This window comes from Trachemys scripta, chromosome 1 (genome assembly GCF_013100865.1).
Source record: "Trachemys scripta elegans isolate TJP31775 chromosome 1, CAS_Tse_1.0, whole genome shotgun sequence".
NCBI lineage: Eukaryota > Metazoa > Chordata > Testudines > Emydidae > Trachemys > Trachemys scripta.
In genome coordinates this window covers 94,831,864-94,856,180 of record NC_048298.1, presented here as the reverse complement: position 1 = coordinate 94,856,180, position 24,317 = coordinate 94,831,864, and the positions used below count along the sequence as shown (strand labels likewise).

The 24,317-nt window shown below is 44.1% G+C and overlaps 1 protein-coding gene across 1 annotated transcript in view; it reads right to left on the bottom strand.

The window, feature by feature from the left end:
• Positions 1-24,100, bottom strand: part of SYN3 (synapsin III) — a 280,859-nt gene extending 256,759 nt beyond the window's left edge. The window contains exon 1 of the mRNA XM_034777964.1: positions 23,932-24,100. The gene's annotated coding sequence lies outside the window, so the exon portion shown is untranslated. The remainder of the gene's footprint in view (positions 1-23,931) is intronic.
• Between the last annotated feature and the right edge of the window lie 217 nt (positions 24,101-24,317).

The window sequence follows — 24,317 nt, the reverse complement described above, 5'->3', positions numbered from 1 at the left end:
GGCAGGGGCCTTGGGGTAAGGGGTGGAGTAGGGGCAGAGCCTGGGGTTGAGCAGTGGAAAGTTGGCACCTGTAGCTCCAGCCCCGGAGTCAGCACCTATGCAAGAAGCCACATATTAACTTTTGAAGAGCCACATGCGGCTCCGGAGTCACAGATTGGCCACCCCTGACCTATGTGATTTAGGAGCACAAAACCATTAATTCTGATACATTTTTAAGACCAGTGGGGATCATTACGATCATTGAATCGGACCTCCTGGATAACAGGCCTTAGAATTTCACCCCATAATTCATGCATCGAGTCTTTGTTTTCCTAATTCACTTAGTGAATAGGCATGTACAAGACCAAAAAAAAAAAAAAAAAAAAAAAGTCAGTTTCCCAAGGATTTTACTATCTATAGGGTTTAATAGTCTTCTCCTATAAGTCTCAACTCCAGTTGATATAGACCTCCTTTGCTTTTCTGGGATCTTACATTCCACACATTCTGTTATCACAGACAACTCATTTGACACATGCTAATCTTGCCCTCCTCACTCTTTCACCATTTCACCATTCTGATACCTGACTATCCTAGGTTTCTAAGCTTGTCTAGCCTGGGGAAGGAGGACTGCCCCTTTACATACCTAATATGCAACCTATGACAAACGGCTGGAAAAAAGTTTTCCTCCATTTGCTGTGATGCAGGCATCTACCAATACTGGCATACACATGGGGACGTAGCTCCCATTAGCATTAACTGATGCTACATATCAAGAGACGAACAGGCCTCTGGAATCTGAGCACACTTAGGGCTTGTCTACACTGGCACTTTACAGCGCTGCAACAGTCTCACTCAGGGGTGTGAAAAAACACCCCCCTGAGCGCTGAAAGTTTCAGCGCTGTAACGTGCCAATGTAGACAGTGCACCAGCGCTGGGAGCCGCGTGGGGGTGGTTATTTTAGAGTGCTGGGAGAGCTCTCTCCCAGTGCTATGCTGCGACTACACAAGCCACATTAAAGTGCTGCCGAGTGTTGTATCAACCAGGCAAGGTACTAACAAGCTTCAACAGCACTTTATTTTTACAGTGGAAACCTCTTTACCAAGCAGCTGCTGCACCCTCTGTAACTCTCACTCCACCTCCTCAACTCCTCCCCCCTCCTTCCTGTTTCCTGTCCTTTCAGACTCCCAACAGCCAGTGCTCCCAGTTCTAATAATTACTAGCACATCTAAACACAACAAAGAGAGATTCCCTTCTCTCTTAAGAAAAACTTTCCAAATTAAAATAAACGTTGTTCTAACCACAGGAACAAATATGAAACAAGACACTATACTATTGGCAAAAATATTACACTGAAAACACTGTAGATACTACATAACAGAGTCTTTAGTCCAGACACTTGGTCGTCTGGATCTGACAGGCCGTCTCTCAAGCCCTGGTTCCAGTGCAATGTCTTGTTGTATTCAGGGGTGGCATGTTTGTAGCCCAAGGCTCTGGGAGGGAGTTTGGGTGAGGGAGGAGGTCTGGGGTGCAGGCCCTAGGCTGGGGCAGGGGATTGGGGTGCAGAGTGCAGGTTCTGGGAGGGAGTTTGGGGATGGAAGGGGTGCAGAGGGACGGGGTGCAGGGGTGAGGGCTGTGGCTGCAGATGAGGGGGTTGAAGTGTGGGAGGGGCTTAGGGCGAGAGTAGGGGGGAGGGCTCTGGCTGGGACTGGGAATAAGGTGTTTGGGGTACTGGAGGGGCTCAGGGCTAGGGTAGAGGGTGTGGTGGGAGTGTGAAAGCTCAGACTGGGAGTGTGGGCTCAGGGGTGGGGCAGGTCTCGGGATGAGTTTGGGGTGCAGGTTGCTCCGGGACAGGGGCCAGAGAGGAGGACTCCCCCCAGCCCTTTCCCTGCCAGCAGCAGCAAGTTCTGGGGGAGGAGCCCCACTTTTCTGCCCCCCAGCAGCACACTGTCACTGCATGTGCTCCTAGGGCCCCTCACAGGTCCAGGAATCTCCCTCGCCTCCCCCGTGGTGGATGCTGGGGGGTGCTGCGTGTGTCTCCCCCCCTGCTGTTGCCCCTGACTGTAGCCTCACTGGGGGTGAGGGATGGGGCTGCCTCCTTGCCCAGCATGGGGCAGGAGCAGTGGCTGCAGGCGGGGGGCCCTGTGCTGCTGGAGGGTCCTGCCGGAAAATGAAAGGGTCTGAGGGGGAAGGGCAGGCTCAGAGTCAGTCTGCCCTGGCAGTGGAGATGGGGTGCACTAGGACCCTGTGGCAGCAGTTGCTGCAGGGAGGCAGCATGGAGCTGCAGCCTGCAGGGGAGAGAGACAGTGACTCTCTGCTCCAGGCCGGGAAGACAGGGGGAGGGGAGCAAGTCGGGGCCAGGGGACACTCAGGTGAGGCGCGGGGGTGTGTATGGCAGATGGGGCTGGGGGGGACACCCGGCCCCAAATATTGGTGGAGTTGGGCCCCTGTCTCTGAATATTGCTGGTGCCCGAGCACTAGGTGGGTATGGAACTCTCCGTTTATGGTTGTGTTGGTTCTATGGTGAAGTCATCCAATGCAGACTGGGTGTTGGCATAATCTCCTCTTAGTGCATAGGCAGGTGCAAGATAAGAAGCATTCCATACCTGCCCATCAGAAAGTCGATAGGTGTAAGGTCCCTTCTTCTCTATGATTTTAAGAGGAGTTGTGAATTTATGGTCCCCTTTGCATAAGATTCCAGGTTTTCATATTCTAACGAAGGAACCACACTCAAACTTTGGTTCCTTAGCACCCCGCCGTTTGTCTGTGAAAGCCTTATACTTTGCTTGGTTCTGTTCAACTGTTTTTCTCACATCATCCTCGTTTGGGACATCAGGTCGTGCCTTTAACAATCCAGCAATGTTCAGTGTAGTATTCAGCTATTTCCCATGCAGTAACTCTGTGGGTGATCTTTGCGTTGTGGCATGTCGTGTAGCCTGGTATGCGTGCAAGAAATCAGTAGTGAAGGGTATCCACAATCGCCCTTCCAGTTTAGCTGTTTGCAAACTCTCTTTCAAACTTCTGTTAAACTGTTCAATTTCCCCATTGGCTTGAGGGTAATATAGGGATGACCTCCTGTGTAAAATATTCCTCTCTGCTAGAAAAGTTTCAAACTCCAGGGAAGTAAATTGACTACCATTATCTGAAACCAGTTCTTTGGGGTTACCTTCCCGGCTAAAAACTGAAGAGAGGAACTTAATTACTGTAGCAGAAGAAATTTGCGATGTAAACGCCACCTCAGGCCATTTGCTGAAATAGTCTATGAAAGTGATGACATAACAACAGTCAAGTGGAGCAGTATCAAAAGGTCCTACAATGTCAATCGCCACTTTTTCCCATTCAGATTCAGGAAGAGGAACAGGCTGTAATGGAGGGGTACATGTCACTGCTGTCTTATCATGCATTTGGCAAGTGACACAGGATTTTATGAAAAGCAACAAAGAGTCCTGTGGCACCTTAAAGACTAACAGATGTATTGGAGCGTAAGCTTTCGTGGGTGAATGCCCACTTCGTCAGATTTTATGAGTGCTTCAGTTTGAGAGTCCATCCGTGGCCACCAATACAGATCCTGTAGTCGTTGTTTGGTTCTGACAATTCCTTGATGAGTATTGTGTGCCAAGTGTATGATTTTTTACTGTAATTCTTCTGGCTCTAGTAGCCAGTGTGTACCTCATAGCACATAGCCATTGAGCAAAGAAAGTTCATCCCGAACTCTAAAATAAGGCAGCAAAACTGGGTCAAGGTTTTTAGGGTTACTAGGCCATCTCTTTGTCAGAAATTCCCATAGTTTTTGTTGAATTGGACACGCTGAAGAAGCAGCTTGAAATTGTTCTCTTGTAACTGCAGTAAGAGTGCTTGTAATAAGCGCAACTACTACATTCTCATCCTTGGTGGACCATCTGATGAAGGCAAAGGCAGGTGAGAAAGGCAATCAGCTACCACATTTTTGTTTCCAGGCTTATATTCCAGTTCATAATTGAAAGAGAGTAGTCTTGCAGACCATCTAGCAATACGATATCCTGCTCTTCCCAGTCCTTTCATGGTGAGCAACGTCATCAAAGGGCTGTGGTCTGTGCGCAACTTGAACATGCGGCCCCACAGGTAAGTTCTCCATTTTTCAGTAGCCCAGACACAAGCAAGTGCTTCTTTTTTGACTGTAGAATGTTTTCTCTCAGCATTACTTAGTGTTCTTGAAGCAAATGCAACAGTCCTCTCTGTGTTGTTCTCATGAAGTTGTGTGAGGACAGCCCCAAGTCCATAATCCGAAGCATCAGTAGTTACAATTGTGGGCAATGTGGGACTGAATAGTGCAAGTACTGGACTATGTACAATCAAGTCTTTCACCGTTTCGAAACTAACTTGTGCATCAATTGTCCACAGTAAGGTTGAACTTTTCTGTAGTAATTCTCGCAACGGTTCAATGACAGAAGCATAATTGGGAATGAATTTTGCATACCAGGAGGTAAGATCCAAGAAGGAACATAAGGTTTGCAAATCTGTTGGAGGAGGAGCATTTGAAATTGCCAGGATATGATCTGGGTCAGGTTTTAGTCCAGCCTGTGAAATTGTATGCCCCCGAAAGGAGAGTTCAGTTTGTCTAAATTTGCATTTGGATCTATTGAGCTTGAGGCCTGCTTTGCTGATGCAGTTTAGTACAGACTGCAGGTTACTGTCATGCTCCTCAGTAGTATTTCCAAACACAATAATATCATCCAAATAGCACTGAACTCCATGTTGATTCTTCAGAATCAATGACATCATTTTTTGAAAGGCACTTGGGGCTGATGCAAGACCAAATGGAACGCGTTTAAAATGAAATAGTCCCTCCTGTGTAATAAACGCTGTGAAATCTCTGCTATCTTCATGCAACATAACCTGGTGCTCTGCAAATCAAGAGTAGAAAACATCTTTGCTCCATGGAGTTCTGCAAATACTTCTATGTGAGGAAGAGGATGGCTGTCAATCACAAAAGCTTTATTTGGCTCGCTTAAGTCCACACAAAGGCAAATGCCTCCACCCTTCTTCTGCGTCACTACTATAGGTGAAACCCATTCCAAGGAGTTAATCTCTTCAATAATGTCCTTTTGAACAAGTTGTCTAAGTTCCTCCGAAACAGCTTCCCTGACTGAAAATGGTAAGCGCCGTAATTTCTGTCGTACAGGCATCACATTATTCCGCATTTTAACTTTATGCAGAAAACCATAAGCACAGCCGAGTTTCTCCTCAACCTGGTGTTGGGTCCCAGCTGAAACTGGTGTGTGTACCACAAGAGTGCTTTGCTGAGGAAGATCAATTAGTCCATTAACTACCCTGAGATTTAAAGCAGCCAATAAATCTCTGCCAAAGATAGGAGTGCCTTTGTGGACAATGTAGAACTCTGCAGTTACACAGCAATCACCAAAAGTAATTATTGCTGGCAGGCAGCCATGCACTGGAATATGGTTTTTCAAATAGCACATCAAGTGAAGTTTGGGTGCAGTAAGAGGCACATCTTTAAAGTAATGCAAATAGATGGAATCAGGTAGTATAGATACTGCTGAGACAGTGTCCAACATTAGCTGAACAGAGTGTGATTTGCCTGAGGGTATGGTGGAAATGTTTACAGTGCACTTTATCTGTTCTGGAATATGTGCAGTAGTGATTTTGTCTACACTCAGCACAGTAACATCTGGTATTGTAACTGCATGCAGCTGTTGATTGAACTGGCTACTGCGACATACTTGAGCAAAATGCCCAATCCTTTTGCAATGATTGCACTGAGCTACTTTTGCTGGACATCCTGTGTAGCTTGCAAGATGTTGTGGGGATCCACAGCGAAAGCATGCTTTTACTGTATTTTGCATTTGCTGATTCAGTGGCTTTTCATTAGTTTTCCTCTTGAAATTGTTTGTCTACAGCGATAGTGAACTTTTCTGCAAAGGAGTCACAGCCTGGACTGTGCCTCCTGTATCTTTGCTCATTATTTTGGCTTCAGCTGTAGCTGACTCAATCTGAGAAGCAATGGTTATTGCTTTTTCTAGTGTAAGTTGTGGTTCTAGAAGTAAGCGTTCTCTTACATGAAACATGGTTGTTTTCTCAATGAGCTGGTCTCTAATCATCTCATCTGCTATATTCCCAAAGTCACAAGTTACAATCAGAATCCTCAGGGAAGCCATATACTGCATTATAGTCTCCCCTGGTTTCTGCTCATGCTGGCGAAATCTGTAGCAATTAGCTACTACATTCACTTTTGGCACAAAAAAGTTCTTTAATGCAGTGAGTGCAGCCTCATATTTATCATCTGCAAGGGGGAAAGTGTAAAATATACGCTGCCCTTCTGCTCCAAGGCAGTGGATTAGCAGAGCATGCTTTCTTACTTCAGAAATCTCTGTAGCGCTGATTGCAAGCAGATAAGTCTCAAACATACGGATCCAGACAGTAAAAGCAATTGGAGGCTCACCTGGGCTTTGCAGAAAGGGTGCAGGTGGGTTCAGAGGCAGAAGATCCCACCCGTGTCGCCAAAATGTTGTATCAACCAGGCAAGGTACTAACAAGCTTCAACAGGACTTTATTTTTACAGTGGAAACCTCTTACCAAGCTGCAGCTGCACCCTCTGTAACTCTCACTCCGCCTCCTCAACTCCTCCCTCCTCCTTCCTGTTTTCTGTCCTTTCAGACTCCCAACAGCCAGTGCTCCCAGTTCTAATAATACAAGCAGCATCTAAATACCACACCGTGGCAGCGCTTTAACGTTGCCAGTGAGGGTATGTCAACACCGCAATAAAAGACTCATGGCTGACGCAGGTCAGCTGACTTGGGCAAGCGGGGCTCAGGCTGTAGGGCTATAAAACTGCAGTGTAGACATTTGGGATCAGGCTGGCGCCTGGGCTCTGAGACCCCATGAAGAGGCAGGTCTCAGAGCCCAAGCTCCAGCCCAAACCTGAATTTCTGCAGCTCAGTTTTATAGCCCATGATCTTGAGTCGGCTGACCCAGGCCAGTTGTGGCTGTGCCTTGGGTCTTTTATTGCAGTGTAGATGTACCCAGTGTGGCTTGTTTTGGTGGTAGGAGGGGAAGGGGGAAATCCAGTAATGAAGCCTGGGAAATTTTACTGCACTCTAATGTAGATTTCTGGTGCAAGGATAAGAGAATCTCAAGTCAAGTTCAACTAAGTTCACTAGGAGTGATAATAGACTGGCTTTCTACAAATCTCCCACATATGAAGAGGGTTTCAGGAGCACCCTTTCACTGCAGCTGTTAAGGAATGCACTGTGTGGCACAACACACACGACCCTAGTTATTAGTGTCTGGTTCAGACCCTGTTGGTATTTGTCGTTGCACCTCTCACCTCATCAATGTGGCATTGCAGGGCTTTTTTTCAGTCTAGCACCTCCTGTAGTCTTTCTGGTGCCACAACAGCCTCTCGTTGTCTGTGGCCTAGCCCTCCAGCCTGATCACTGCTCAACCATTCTCCTTCTGAGGTTAACAGAAAGGTCCCAAATAGGAAACCTCAGAGTCTAGTGGCTTTTGAGCCTGGCCCTCAACCTCTGTCTGGGTCCAACAATACTTGGCCTCCTCTCCTTCTGATGTCTATACATTCCCTCTTGGTCTGCAGAAGGCCAACCTATGCCCACCCTCTCTGCTGTATTCCAGCCCAGGAACCCTGTTTAGACAGCCAAGGCCTGTTCCTTCAATCTCGCTGCCATTCCCGCTGGGCTGTGCCTACCTTTTGCATGGCTTCTCAACATCTTTCCCCAGGTCTCTGGATTTTACTAGCCCTGCTTGAAATCTATGGTTCCTTACCACTTATTAGGCAGCTACAGCAGAACCTCCTCTTAGCTGCTCACAGCAGCGGGGTGGTGGCAAGTAACTCCTCCATCTCCTACGTGGGGCTAGTCAGTCTTTCCCCCCTCCAAACAGGAATTTCCCATTCAACCCTGTCTCAGGAGCTAGGGTTATGGCTCAGGTTAATTGGTCCTACTCTCCATGAATCAGAAGCTCCCCTTCTGCCCTCCCTCCGGAGCCAGGTTATTACCCAGGCCTCTTTCCCTTTGGTTCATCAATCTTCCCCTCCTTCAAGCAGTAGTTCCCTCCCCGGCCCTTTTCCTGGGGCTAGGGTTGATATTCAAGTCAGGTGCAAGACTTTTGCCAATTCCCTTCAGCTGAACACCCTTCCCAATTAGCCCTTTACTCTGGAGGGTTCAGCTGGTGTAGGCAGCCTTCTCCTGCCGGTTGCCTATCTGCTATGGGGAAGGAGACAACCTTTATGCTGCTCCCAACTCCTTCCCAGTTGGTTGGGTGAGAGGGGACCTCGTCCACCTTGTTTGCAAGGTTTCAGGCCCTTAAAGGTGCAGTGTCCAGTTTCCTTCCCTAAGCACCATTCATTTCCAAGACTTTAAGGTTTTTATATTTATGTGTTGTACCCTTCTGAATCCTGTAGTCTCAGGGCTCGCAACCGTTCCAGACTACTGTACCCCTTTGAGGAGTCTGATTTGTCTTGCATACCCCAAGTTTCACCTCACTTAAAAACTACTTGCTTACAAAGTCAGACATAAAAATACAAAAGTGTCACAGCCACTATTACTGAAAAATTGCTCACTTTCTCATGTTTACTGTATAAGTATAAAATAAATCGATCGGCATATAAATATTGTACTTACATTTCAGTGTATATATAGTACATAGAGCAGTATAAACAAGTCATTGTCTCTATGAAATTGTAGTTTGTACTGACTTCGCCAGTGCTTTCTATATAGCCTGTTGTAAAACTAGGCAAATAGCTAGATGAGTTGATGTACCCCCTGGAAGATCTCTGTGTATCCCCAGGGATAGCCATACCCCTAGTTGAGAACCACTGCCTTAAAGGACTGTGCCAGGTGGCAGGGTGGGCTGACTATGAGGCACTCCTGTCCTCAGTGGTGGACCACCCTTTCATAGTAACCAGCCCAAATTTTGTGCAAAGTTTTTTGCATCTGACTCTTTATTTTTTATGGAGATTCCTGTTAATTGCATGTACATACACAAAGCCTTGTGTGGCCCTGCACACGAAAGCCCTGCTCCGCTAGCCATCATATCCTTTCATGGAAGTGAATGTACGCGCACACGTGCAGGCAAAAACATGCTTTGGTTTCATTTCCAGACCCCAGAGCTGACAGTCCCCTCTCCTGGATCTGGAAAGAACTCCACGTGACAGATATTGTTAGGGGACAGTGAGAGAGGGAAGTCAAATCCAGCAGCTGTATCCTCAGAGCTTATATCAGCCTGTTCTGTTTGTTACACAGAAGGGGTTAAAATCACATCAACCCATCAGTTGCACATACAGACTTTTAAATCTGAGATGCTGCCAGATGTCTTTGTGCCACGAAGCCTTAGGCTGCCTTTCAACAGCAACTCTGCAAGTGCCAGCAAGATGCTGCTACATAACAATTCAGGTCGGAAACACAAACCAAAAGAATCAGCCACCAGCAGTGTATACAGGACAGTCAGCTATGCTTGAAAGCTATTTAAGAAGTCAGGTCACTCTTGAGCCCTGGTCAATTGTTAGGAGACTTGTACTCAAAAAGGGGTAACATTGCCAGATTTTGCTGTGCAAATCCGGCTGTATGCTTTGAAAACATAAAGATAAATTATGCTTCTAACCGTGAAGAGTTAATGCCCTGTACCAAACTGTTTTCCTTCATGGCTTCTGTTCTGTATTCTATTACTGCATCCACCTTGGACAGTGGAGGTGTTCTGTGGAATCATCTCTGTCATCTAGAAGCTACCAATAGACTAAAAGCATCTAAAATATAATGCACCTAACCAACTGCATGCATCAGGAAGGGAGGAAAAACTTGGCACACAGGCAATCACAAGAGGTAGTGGACTAAGCACAGAGCTGGAAACCAGGAACTCCTGAGTTCTAACATATGGCTTTGGAAAAAGTCAATTAACCTCTGTGTCAATTTCTCCATTTAGAGAGGAGGAAAATAACATTTTACCTAATGGATAGGGGTATTATAAGGATTAGTTAATGTTTGTACAGCTGCAGCACTTGGAACATCTAAAGTGCTGCAGCATATAGCACTTACAAATGCTTAGAATTATCATCAATCATCTGATCCCCTCAAGCATGAAATCTAGTTATCCCATTCATCAATAGCTTAGTTCATTAAGAGTCACAAAATTAGCCAGTCCTTTTTAAAGCCCAGCCACAGAGACTTTTGGGGAATGGTGAACATCTAGCCACTTTAGGGAATATATATTAAGAGACTTAAAAGATTGGGACTTTTCAGCTTGGAAAAGAGACAACTAAGGGGCAATATGATAGGGGTCTATAAAATCATGTTGGATGTGGAGAAAGTAAATAAGGAAGTGTTATTTACTCCTTCTGATAACACAAGAACTAGGCGTCACCAAATGACATTAATAGGCAGCAGGTTTAACACAAATAAAAGGAAGTATTTCTTCACACAATACACAGTCAACCTGTGGAACTCCTTGCCAGAGGATGTTGTGAAGGCTAAGACTATAAGAGGGTTCAAAAAAGAACTATATAAATTCATGGAGGACAGGTCCATCAATGGCTATTTGCCAGGATGGGCAGGGATAGTGTCCCTAACCTCTGTTTGCCAGAAGCTGGGAATGGGAGACATGGGATAGTTCACTTGATGTTTATCTGTTCTGTTCATTCATTCTGAAGCACTTGGTGTTGGCCACTATCGGGAGACAGAATACTGGGCTAGATGGACCTTTGTTCTGACCCAGTATGGCCGTTCTTATGTAGAGGAAAAACTCAGACATTTGAGCCAGAAACCAATTTAACTGCAAATGTAAAGTCTTGACCCACAAGTAAAGCTATGTCACTATCCACCCTCCCAAGTACACATTCACATCTTTTCTCCCAGGGCTGAGAAGAGGAGAAAGGGGCAGATAAAAGGAAATGAAAGCATGAAAAAACTCTAGTCTGCAATCAGTCTGTCAGAGCAGGCTACTGTAGGAGGGATTCCAGCCACATGTGTTACAACTCATTCTTGCTGGGTATATGCACAGATAGTGTATGCATAGCCAATTACAAATAGCATGAGATTCAGAACACTAATGTTACAGATCTTAGGAATGTAGAAATAGGGTTACCCGTATGACACTGAGATGAAGAGACAGTCCTTTCCACTTCCCTGGCTGGCCAACAGGGCTGATATATTATCAGATAACTAACACAGTAGTTAATTCTGCACAGGTTATGATTACATTACTAATAAATGCTAGGCATTCTTAGTACTATACGGGACTATTATCATTTGGTCAGAGGTGAGTAGAACAGCTCAAGGGGCCTAAAGGCATACCTGCTGACTGCCACTTGTATTCAGTTTGAGGGTTTCTTTTGGAGGAAAGAGATATGTATGATGCAAATAGAAAGAATGCCTTAAAAAAAACTGGCTGATGAGCTAAAACTAGCTATTCCTTCTTGCTTCACTGACTTTGTTTTCATCTCTCCTCCAGAATTTAAACCCAAGCCTCCAGAATTGAAAAGGCTAGTGCACTAACCCTGCGCATGCTGGAGTTGGCTGGCTTTTAATAATCTGCATTATATTCTCAGACCCTTGCTTTCATTCCCAAGCAGAAAAGTACAGAAGAGATACCAACATAAATGTAATTTATTTTTCCAAGTCTCTAAAAGGATGGCATGGACAATGGAGAATTAACTAAGACCAACCAAATTCTATTTAGCAATTAACTCCAGCTATAGGCACTCTCCTGTTTTTATCTATTGAGAGAATCTGACCTTTCTCTATAAACAATGGGCCAAATTCTGCCCTCAGTTACACCTATGCAGCCATATCAATTTCTATAGCTTCCTACTGATGCTACAGAGAGCAGTATTTATTCTATTCTATGTTGTGGTACGGCAGTGAACATTTTGCAGAGTATAATACATTCATATATAATTCAGAATGATATTTTTGGAAGGATGATCTTGAGGTTAAGGCATGAGCCTGGAAATTCCCTGCTTTGTTACAGATGTCCTGTGTGACCTTGGGTAAGTCATTTAACCTCTCTGTGCCTCAGTTTCTCCATCTGTAAATGTGAATAATGATGCTTTTGTACCTTAAAAAGGGTTGTGTGAGGCTAAATTCATTAAAGTTTATTATTATGGAGATGAACTCGATAGAAAAACCTAGATAAATAAATGTAAAAAACAAATAAACCCAGAATTATTCCACTATATTCAATAAGTATGTAATGTATTTTGAAACAATAAGGAAGATAAGTTTAGTATACAATAACCAGAAGATATTTGAAACCAAAAAATGGTATTGTTCTGAAAACAAAAGAATACGTAATAACCTGTGTGCCCAACTCAAATGACAAATTAGTCAATGCATAAAGAGTCTGGCTTTATAGTTGATCTATGCAATCATCCCTTATGTATGTACAGGATTAATTTCTTTAGGACAGATTATGGTTAACCCTGTGTGGGTGACAAGGCTGGGGATGGAGCAAGGATCCTTCCCTCTTGAGCATCTATGGAGGTACTACCACATTTGGAAGTGGAATTCAAGGAGTGCATGGACTGTGAAAGCCCAGCACAGATGATGAACTCCCAGTTGTGTGTGCGTAATCCTCTCCACACCAGCCATACAAAGCTGAGCTGCCACGTGGGTGCACCCACTATACCACATAAGAGGGTGAAGGAACTGTCACACCAGCATGTGCTCCCCAGAGCCATTGGAACAATTATGGTTGAGGTCCCTCAATAGGCTTTCCACATGTTGACCATCGCAGGACTGGAACCTATACACAGTATGACATTCAATATATATTGCTGTGTACTGGATACAGAAAAATCCCTAGAGACATCCTGATGGATAGCCTGTCATTCCACTGAAGCAGCTGTCCCCATTAAAAACGCGATTGTACAAGATAAAGATTGTTCCTAGGCAGCTTCAGCTATCACAAAAGCACTTGACAGCAGTTATAAAGAACCTAAAATCTATTAATTCTATAAGGCTAGAAGGGACCTCCTGCAGAACGCAACCTATAGACCCTCACCCAGTGATTCCTGGAGCAAGTCCATAATTTCTGGTTCAAAACTAACTCAAACAGTCTGGCCTTTTATCACCACCCACCCTATCTGGTCCAAGACAGCTTTCTAACCAAAACATAAAAATGGAATAGAAAACAAAAACAAAGTAATAGTCACCCAAAAGCCTGACTGAAGAAGACAGCCTTTTACCAAGCTGTGAAGCTCATTAGATTCAGGCTAGAAGAGGAGGATACAGGGGAGCAAGTTTCAAGCACCCCAGTAGACATCAGATGTTGCTACAGAACATATGGAAACCTCAGATCATGACTGCGCAGAAGTCCTTGCCAGGCATTGTCTACTGGCTAATTGGTTACCTGGAAGGATTCCTAACAGATTTCCTGATATAAACGAAGACTTGATTTTAATTCTGTTGAAGGCAGAATACTGAATGTTGCCGTGCTGCACTATAGTTGTCATACTATAGAGGCAGCTGGCTTGTCCTTGCTATTCGCTTTTGTTACAATGCTTCATTTCAGACTCCATCCCTTGGGGTCACTGGCAGCCATAGCCTCCTGAGAGTTCCTCACTAACAAGGAGCTGTAACACTGCAGACCTCTGGTAAATCGACAGGCCTAACTGGTATCTTGCTGCAACCTTGGCACCTGCCTGAACATCTAGAACACGGAGTGCTAAAGCAGCAGTGAAGCTCTGGCAGGAAAAACACTGTGAAGTGAAGCCTAGTTAGTAACTCTTTTTCAAATAAAAATGAGAAATCCTTGTGGCTCCTCATTTTTTTTTTTTTTTTTTTTTGCTGATACAGGCTAACACGGCTACCACTGAAATCTGTTTTAAATGATATTCCTGCTCAGTGATATACTGGTTGCCACTTACTAGCAAAAAGAACCAGCACTAAGCATAAGCAAACCAAACAATTGCTTAGGGCCCTGAGTAGCTCCAGCCCCTGCCCCCTTCACTCTTTATTATGCATTGGGGGGTGGGGGGGACCTGGAAACCATTCCTGTTTAGGGTCCCCCAACCGGCTAGCACTTCCTCTGCTAGCAAAGAGCTATTAAACTGCTATCTAAGAATGGTTGCAGCACCCAAGCTTAGTTATGGGGGAAGGGAGTTTTTAGTTTGAGCAGCAATCCTGATTGAGGACCCCTCCCAATTTTGTCTCTCTTTGATTATGTCCTCATATAAATGTCCCAGCCACCGGACTGGCTACTCCATGAGCTTGTTGTTTGTGCAGCCTGCCTGTTCATTTTTCTCTTTAAAAAATAAATCCTGTTATTTTTACATTTAAAAAGGACCAGACCTGACCGTGGCTCCAGATGCTGTATAAGTTGTACAGTACAATTAATTAAGCAAAACAACCAGAAACATCAAGCGCTCTCCAAGCCCATCCAACTAAACTTCTCTGCTCCCCACTCCATCACCCACCTGACCCTACACTGGAAAAGCAGATTCATTTTACAGTATACTCTGAAGCTGATTAAGTGCAGACTCTTAAGTTACTAGGGAGGGGGCAGAGGGGACGGAAGAGAAAGTATCAGAGTCAAGGAAAACACCCTGCCACCAGCCTCCTCTTATTCATACCAGAGGGCTGTCAACACAAGTGCTTCAACTGATTACAGCTACTAAGGTAGTCCCTGATATAACCAGGATCCAAAACATACATTGCTCAGATCAGGAGACTGGAGACCCCTTCAGCAGTAGCTCTGCCAGAGGAGAGAAAGGGATGCCCCCTGTTGGCCAGGCATATGAAGCTGTGTTGAGGTTGTCTCTCTTAGAAATCTCTGTATTTACTAGAGTTGTGTGGGAACTGAATTTTTCATTTCCAGGGGGCAGGGGGAAAGAGGAAGTGTTAGCGATTTTGAAATTTCTTTCCTTCTCAAACAGAATGAAAACAAATTTTGTCATGAAGTTATAGATTATAAAATAAAAAAATTAGAACAAAAATTCATTTCAAACTGGAAATTTGAAATGTTTCATTCTGAAGCATGTTTTGATCTTATCAAATCTCTTTCCCCCATTTTTCTTTGGAAATGAGTTTTCGAAGGTGACCTATTTCTGCACAACATTTCTCTTTTGACAAACTGGCATTTTCTGACCAAGAAATGTTCCAGCAGAAAATGTCCAACCAGCTCTAACATTTGTTACAGCGATCTTAGGGGCCTCCAGGTAGAGCTCAATTTGCACATCACAAACCACTGCCCTTGGAAGGATTCATTTTTTCCATGCAACCAAAACTATCCACACACTTCTTTGCCCCAATGCAGCATAAACAGTAGAAAAAAAAATCTCTTGTCAGCGCCCATTTTCTACTGGATCAACCACCAAACTCCATCCATTTTGCTCAGCCTAGCAATCAAACTTTATAATTAAAAAATCACTTCTCATTAAGAATAAACTGGACAATGATTCAGAACGTTAAGTCCTATCTTCCTAGTCAAAACTCCCATTGCTGGGGTTCTGGCCCAAATAAGGATAGCATAGTATAGTGAGTTCAAGGTTTGTCCCAAAGTTTTTAGGTGTAGTTGGCATTTCTGAGCTTCTTTTTGCCAGTAGCCGATTTATGGAAAAACAGCAACATTTCTGAGGCTGGTTGTGTGACAGTCTGATGTAAAAAAAGGTTCCAGCCTGCTTTTATGATCCTGAGAGGCCAGACTGTGCTGGCCCTTATGTGGCCCGCAGCAGGTAGGGAGGAGGCAGAATGGATAGAATTTCCCCACCACAACCATACTCACACTATAAATTATTGCCAAACATAAACTGAGTACTTGGTACTCAGTACTTCCCCTGAGCACAGTGTCTTGCAAAGGGGACAGAAAGGTGTTGAAAGGAAGGGCTATAATACGAAAGGGTAAGGTAGTATGCTGCAATCTAGCAAGGAAGGTTGTGCCTTAAAGATGCCATTAGACCCCAAGTCAATATGTCAATTGTCTGTGTTTGGTTGAAATAGTCCTCAGCCCTGCCCAACTGCTCCTTTCCTTCTTTTCCTTTTTTGTAGCTGTTCCACTGATGTCCCTGAGCCACTGTCCCCCACTAACTGTGCTGTTATTAAGCTTAATCAAAAGGCCCCTAATTTACTCTTCTTCTTTGTTTGAACAGCCCCCGCCCCCCAGCATCTTCTGTTGTGTTATCAGTTCATTTTGCAGAGCAAAGCAAAGCTGTATTGTAACCAATACACTTCTTGACACGGTGCTGGCCTAGAATTTACTATCAGGTCATTCATCCTTGTTCCCTACCTAGCAAAGTCCTGCAAGCTACAGGGCGCAGGGGAGAATGTGTTATTAGAATGGATGCACCTGGTATAGGAAAAGGCAAACAACCCAGTGCTGAGAAATCTGAAAAAATAAGATTACTATGTTTTTAAAAGCAGATTTTGAAGGCCAAAAGCATTTGGGAGATGAGCCTTGCTTAATTGTACTATTATTATCTGTATGACTGCAGTGCCCAGGGGCCCTTCTCAAGGGCCAGGAGGACCTCATTGTGCTAGGCACTGTACAAACACAGAACAAAAAGACCGTCTCTGTATTTCCCTTCATTAATAGCTCTGAGTAAATACGTTTTTGTTTGCTTGTAAAATGAATTTAGCACTGGTGAAAGATCCTGGATTAATGGCAGGTATAGCATAAGCTTTTCTTTGAGCCAAATTCGGAAAACTCCCTCTTCACAAGATGAAATCCAGACCCCACAGAAGTCAATAACAAGTTTTGTTATTTCCACTATAAATTCAGTAAATTGCTTAACCTTCCACACCTACCAGAGTGTTTCTTTTTGCTTGTTTACCTCCATTATTTGAAACTTTATTTCAAAATTGGGTGTTTTTGGAGGCCCAGAATCAGTCATTAAAAAAACAAAACAAAAAAAAACAAAAAACAAAAACACAAAAACTCTGTCCAGTTTCTGTGCTATTTCACTCACCACTAAAAAGGATATTTCAAGGCTTTTGGGATTATATTCAGGTAGCGGGTTAGTTTTTAAAATATAATCAGACTCTTTAAACGTCAGGGACCTAAACCTAAACATAGCTATTTTCAACCATGAAGACCTGGCAAAAGACAATCGTTTGCAATGGTTTAAGAAGAACTGTTGAAGGAAAATCACTCCAGACAGGAGAACCAATGAATGCTTCCCAGGTGAAACACACAGTGGAAAAGTGCCTGCCAACCATTCTATTTTAGTAAAACTCAGGGTAGGAAGTAAAACACTTGCTCTGCAAAGCACATATTTTTCAAAGATGAAGCTTCCAACGCCTTAAAAAAATCCTCTGGAGCATCCCTGCATCTACCTGCTTAGAGCTCCCAGTTTCTGTTTCTCACACGCAATCTCTGAATTCTTTGTCCCTCCCTGTAGGACGATACTATTGCCCAAACCTACAGGTGTTCATTAAATGGACTAATACTACATACAGTAATTGCCCATTTTACTCATGCTCTAATTTGCTTGGTTTCAGCAAATCCATATTTATAATTATTTCTTCTTTTGCCATTGGAATTTTCCTGTCCACACCATGACTCCCAACTAGCCAAGCTATCCCAAACCCAGCACCAACTCAAAGTGATGCCTGTATTGAAATACTTTCCAAATTCAGAGGTGTGCCTAAAGAAGTCTAAGTCCCTGATTCTGCAATCGGCTCTGCATGGAGCTCCATGGATTTCAACAGGCCTCCCCAGGTGCAGGTGTCCGTGCCTGCATGGAACAACTTGCAAGACTAGGATCTAACACTGGTACGACGTAGGCATTCGTCTGTCCCCTCAACACATGACACACTGACTTAGACCTCCTCAGACTTACTCCTTTGTACCAGAGTGTAATTTACAGCCTCTTCTTACACACAACCTCCTTGAATTTGGCCCATCAAATTTAATTTAAACGGTGGTACCTCACAGGCTGAGGGGCCAGACGAGAGAAATGTAGCAAGAAAGGCAACAAACAAGAGGGTGGAAGAACATATCCATTAAAAGTAGCCTATGCCCTATTCCACCTTATCCATGGAGAAGCCAGAAGGTGTACAATGGTGTAAGTTGCACCACCTTGGACTCCCAAGCATCTAACTTACATACCACCTTTGAATCACCTCTAACTTTGGCCTTCATGTTATTTTTTTTAAACCATATATTAGTAAATTAGTTGGAATAAAGATCCACAGGAATAACTTTATGGTTACCTGAGAAACTGAGTGAAAGTGGTATGCAAGTTGGCAGCAAAATACTTCATTTTGCAAGGAAGGAAACCATTTATTACAGGGACAGAGTGATGAAAAGCAATTCAGATGGGCAATGACACACCTCCAGCCTTCCCAGTTTAGCCATCTATGTGTAAGGCTGTTACAATGAAACAGCAATCTCTTCCCAGTTACTGAACCTACAAAGAAGTGATATTGCTGAATAGGCTGCTGTTCATATCATAAAATAAAGTGAACTAATCCATAGTTCTTCACGGTGCTTCTGGATTGGACAGGGAGCCTGTAAGTCTCAATAGGTAACGTGACACTAGCATTCACAGTCAGGACAAAATAAGTAAAATACATAATTCCAATTACTTTTTGACCTAAAAAAATCAGTCAGAGAGGAAGAACGGTGTGGGGGCTAGGGTTGGCTTGAGGCTGGAGAAACATGGGTTCTAGTCTCTGCTCTCTCACAGACTCATTTGGGCACATTGTTTAGGATACACGAGGTGTGACTGCAGCTTGTGTACACATACCCAAGCTAGATTTATTCTAGCTAGCTTGGGCATTAAAGCAGTAAAGCCATGGCAGCATGCGCTTCAGTGCGGGCTGTGCAAGCCCACCTGGAACCCTGGGTAACTTTACTTGCAGGGCCAGCCCATGCTGCTGCACCATCACTGCTCCAGGGATCTTGGCTACCTAGATGAAAGCTAGTTTGGGTATGTCTGCATACCCCCGAGTCTCTGTGTGCCTCAATTCCCATCTGCACATTGGGGCTAAAAGCACTTCCCCACCTCACAGGAGTGCTGTGAGAATAAACACATTAAAGTCAGATACTGTGGTGATGGGGAGTCATAGGTACTTAAAATAGCTGGATAACTTTCAGAAGTGACGTTTTTAAGAGTGTCTCGCAGTACCGATTGCCAGGTACTTTACACAATCCTAGAAAAGGGGTGCAATCCAAAAGCGTTGGTAGACACATTTAAAAATAAAGTAAATGCTTCCTCTGTTTACTGCAGCACTTAACGTACAGTCAGTCAATCGATTCTAAATTGAGCTGGGCACTCAGATGGCCCCCATCGCTGTAGTATCTGAGCACCTTCTAAGGAGGACTCTGCTAAGGGAAAAGGCCTATTCAATGAAACCTGACAGTGGAATAGAGAAATAATAAGAGTTACCAGTGAAAATAAAACAATCCTGTTAAACAACAGGCCATTGCCTTCAGAGTTCATTTCAAGGCAACACTCCCACTTTCCTGGAGAAGTGGTACTCTATGTAACCCATCCTTGCTGCCTTTGTTTCAGCACATCTCCACCCGAAGTACCCCACAGCCAGACTAGAGAAGACCTTAGGAAGTGGAAAGCCTCCCCCGCCCCCCTTCTCACTCTCAGCAATGGAGAATCTAGCCCTTATCAGCAGGCATATGCAGAGCAGTTTATTTGGGACACAAGCCATACCCAGCCTGCAGGTCAGCTCACAGTAATATGTCATTTACAAGGGCCTCCCTCTTGTTTGTTCCCTTTAAGCAGGCTTTAAATTAGAAGCACAGCTTCTGGGGATATTTTACCCTCCTCCTGGCCACTGTCAACCTGTTATTAATAGTAGCAATGTTATATTGCACTCTGGTTATGGGCATCTGAGCTGCACAATCATTGTGTGGTTATTTCTCACTAACTATGCAATATGCAATTCTCTGCAAACTGGCTGCCAGTCATTATTAGACACAGTGTAGGGATCTGCGTAATCACCGCATGGTTATTCCTTGATAATTGTATTGTAAATATGCAAACCTCTACCCTGATTGAGTAAAAAGCCAATTGCCAAAGAGGATTCATGGCAATCAGAGTTTTCTAATTGTTTGTCAGCAACAAAAAAGCCACCTTGGCTTCTCACTCCCATAAAGCAAAGCAGGAAAATGGCAACTTTAACATCAAGGGCAGGTGGCGGGGTGGGGTACTCTAGGATGAAGAGAAAGCCAAGCTGCCACACTGCTTAAATGGAAAGCAACCCATTTTGCCCCAACATTTGTCTTTAAATTGGAAGGATCACACCCCCTCCCCACCAAGAGGCTTGCGGACCATCGGGGAAGGATGTCAGTGAAAAAGGAGATGGCAGAGGGGAGCAGGAAAAATGTGGAGTGAGCAAGGAGGAACAGTTTGACAGCCCTCTGTATCGTTTCCCTTCACTTTTTATTTATATTTTCAATTAAGAATTTCAGTATTGCAATAACTTCAGGGCAACTCTAATTTATTGGCTACTAATCATTCCCTTGGCTAACAAACTCCAAAGCTCAAAACCAAAAAGAGTTTATTTACTATAATCACCTTGTCTTTCAGTTGCTGAGTTTATTTGCTTAGATACTAGGACAACAGGAGAGAGAAACAGAGATATTCAGCCTAGGATATAGTTATTACCTCAGACACAGATCGCACCCTTACTATACTTCTATATCAACAACTGACCTTTTTACAGCACCTTTACTCCTGAGGGATTATAGATGGAGTAAACATTGATCATTCGCCAGCCTCTGAAACGCAGCCACCTTTGGTGTGGAATGCAGTGGTCAGAATGCAGCGGCCGTTGTGCAACACAACCACTTTTCACTTTTTTTTTAAAAAAAGGAGGAGAATTATTTAATCCAGATGAAAGTGAAATTTTAGGGAGGCAGAACACAATTTGGCTTGGACACCAAGATTAAGGAAAAGTACCCAGTAGACAGACACTCTGTTTCACATATAATCTGAAATATGGATTAGAACTCATTGTTCCCGTAACTAGTGTGGCCAGGTTAGGGCCCCTCACTCATCATCCACATTCAAACTGCAGTCCCCCAGGGGGGCATCTGGCCTGCATTACACCAGAGCCCATTTTGGCAAGGGGGAGAGTTGACAAGAAGGCCAGTATCATCCAAGGGACATGAGGCCACTGTTTGGAGGATGCAGTAGCTAGCATCGTAATAATTTTAACAACATTAAAATGAGCAAAAGCCTTCTATCCCTCCATGCCCCTCATTATTACAATTCACAACCTCAGCCCAGGAAAACGATATCATTGCATGAATTAATCATCTCAGCAATTAACAGGGAGAGTGACCTCAGATTTCAAAGCATGCTCTCTGCCACCAGTGAATTGACAATGACGTTAGCTTCCCTGGGAAGAATCTGGCATTTTGCCCACCTCTGAACCACACTGCTGACACCGAGGCAGAAGCAAACAATGTATTCACCCAACCAGGGATAAATGCTGTAACCGAATCCCAACCTACAACTGCCGTGGTGTCACCAAGAACACTTCCCTCACCCCCTCACTGAATTCCCTATGTGCAGCTCTCCAGGAGCAGCACGCAACAGTCCAGCAACAATAGGCAGAGAGAGCCTCCTTTTAAACATAAGGATGAGCTGCCGAGGTAGGGCATCCCGTTTTAAACGGTGAGCTCTCTTTGCATGGAGGCGGGCAATCTCATTATGTGAATATGTAGGAGACTCAATTATTCCTACTCAGTCTCTAGCAGTGGCATCTCTGGTCCCCAAGTTGAAGCAGGTTTGATTTAGGGATGGACAAACTTGTTTTGCTTCAATCTCAGCTCACTGGGCTGTTGTGGGTATTTTGAAAGTTGGACTCAAACTCAGATACAATTGTGGCTTTGTTCTACTTAGGGTCACAAAAAAGGAGCAGAGTGCACATGCAAGAGAACAGCTAGTGACAAAAATACACCATACGTTAAACGCCCACTTGAGTCAGCCTAGCTTTTTCAGATGAAGTGAAGACGGTGCTATTCAGTCCTAAATAGGGGCTATAGCTTATTATCTTCAGCAGTTTCTTTGCTGGTCCTGCGTCACTGAATACAAATATTGTACACAGCGCAGGGTGCTTCAAATCACACAAGGGGCCCGATTCAACATTGTCCCATCTAACGTGAAGTCATTTACACCTATGAAAAGTGGGAGCTCCCAGATCAGCATGGGAGTGGTTTTACAGCCACTTTGGTTCTCGGGGTGCGCAGGAGTAAATGCTGTAAGGCAGTGGAGAATTAGACTCAAGATTATCCCCCCAATATCAAATCCCACCAGAGACTTCTAGAACAGCCAGGCCATATTACAAGAATAATGTAAAGAAAAGCGGGGGAATTGGTATATTATGGATGGAATATCAGCCATGTTCGGACTTCCCCCATCTCCTGGCCCCGAGAGGAAGCCAGGAGAGGGGAAGATATCTGGGAGCGGAGGCAAGTGAACTAAACTTATAAAAGTTTTGGTATCAGGGAATGCCAATGAATCAGATCAGTTCTTATTTTAACTGAACCAGTGTGATCAATCCAGGTTCCAAGGCAGTCATTCCATACACGTCTCCTTTTATGTCTGTCTGCCTGCTCTCTTTGTAGGGAGACTTGATGTCCCCCAGAGTCAGTGTCTGATGCTCTCTGAGCAGAGATTCTGTTTTCCCTGGAACTCATTGGAAGGGTCTATAAAGTTCCAACTGATGTAAAACATGGTCAGTGAGATATATTGTTCCATCTGGCCTGCAAGTTTACGGAGAGCTGCGGAGGAAAAATTCTTTCCTCTTGGAGCCCAGTAACAGAGAAGGGAGGTGGGGGGAATAAAAACAAAATGAGGGATAAGGCCTTGGGTTCCATATATTGGGATATAGGACTAACTCATTAAATGAAATGGATTTAGGCTTTAGACAGTGGGACAACACTCTGTTAACTAGTTGAAAGGATGCTGTATGTTACAAAATTGGCATCTTAGCATCATCACCATAAACACCTCTCTATGTCTCAGCGCTACACTACCTAGTGACTGTCATCCTAAAGAAACCCATTCTTAACAGAACTATCACCACCTGACCTAGGTAGTCTCCTGTTAACAGGGGAAACAGGATGGTACATAAAGATGGTCCTGACCCTAATTTCCTGTGTTAATTTGCATACTCCTGCTATTCCAAACAACATGAATCTGTGGGTTCCAGTTCAAAGTCTCACCCTCTGAGAGCTGCCCACCCCATCCCATGTGCTTAGAAGAGAGAATTAAAGTCCGTGGATACACCTCAGTAGAATGTTATTTAGATGACAGGTTTATGAGAAGGTCTAATCAGTTGATAGTTTCTAATCAGCCATCTAGGCGCTCCTGATTTCTCTACTCTCCCCTCCCCACCGTAGGTACAGGTAGATCAGCAGCAGATAGAAATAATTGCCTTTTCTAGTCATTCACACTTTCTTTCCCATGTTAGAGAATCCAGTTACAGACTGTTTGCCGTTTATCTCCACCTGCTGTGACAAGTGCTCTAATTTGCCTTCTCCTTTCCCATACCCACATCTCATTGCAGGTTTCATAGATTAACACGCCAGTTTTCCCATCCCTGCTCCGTTTAATTTCAAACATCTGACTGGCAACCCGTGCAGTCCCATTTTCCTCAAATCAGCTATGTACACTACTAGGTTTATCCAGATTTCTTTAGCTCATCAGGTCGTTTCTGTATCTCACCTTTTCAAATTACATTTATAATATACACACTTTATAGATCACTGCTGCATTCATATACAACACAAGCACCTCCAAATACATGTACATGGACATTGTGTGTGGGTGTGTATATATTATACATGAACACACATGCAATGTGTATATATAGACAAAGACAACCACTACATGTCTTGTGTGAGTGTGTACACACATACACACAATTCCTTCCCTCCCCCAAACTCCCCAGGAAAATAGTCCACATAGGTTATTTTTTTTAAAAAGCTCACAGACAGGCTCTGTATTATACTGGTGAATCCCATTTCCACTCACTTCCTTACCTTTCCTCAGTCTGCTAATCCAGAGGCCCTTGACTTGTTTTCTTCCCCTCCTGCACACAAATTGCAAGTCCCTTCTTCTGCTTCGTATTCACAGCACACTGGCAGGATTCATCGTCATCTCATAGTCCTGGATCCTTATCACCCTATTGGCTGAAGCCAGCTAGTAAATTTAACTAGGCTCCTCCTTATAACTATATTATCACAGGAGCAGGATGAATAATTTAGTAAAACAACTGATGTGCAGGCTCGGATGTCAGAGATTTCTGCCTCCACCGGCAGGTTTTTCCCTTATGCCTCTCACTGAGAAAGGGGAGGGCAAACCCCCCAGATTTTGTCACTCTCTTAGTCAAAAGCCTCTAGTATACACAGAGGAAAGGGAACCATGG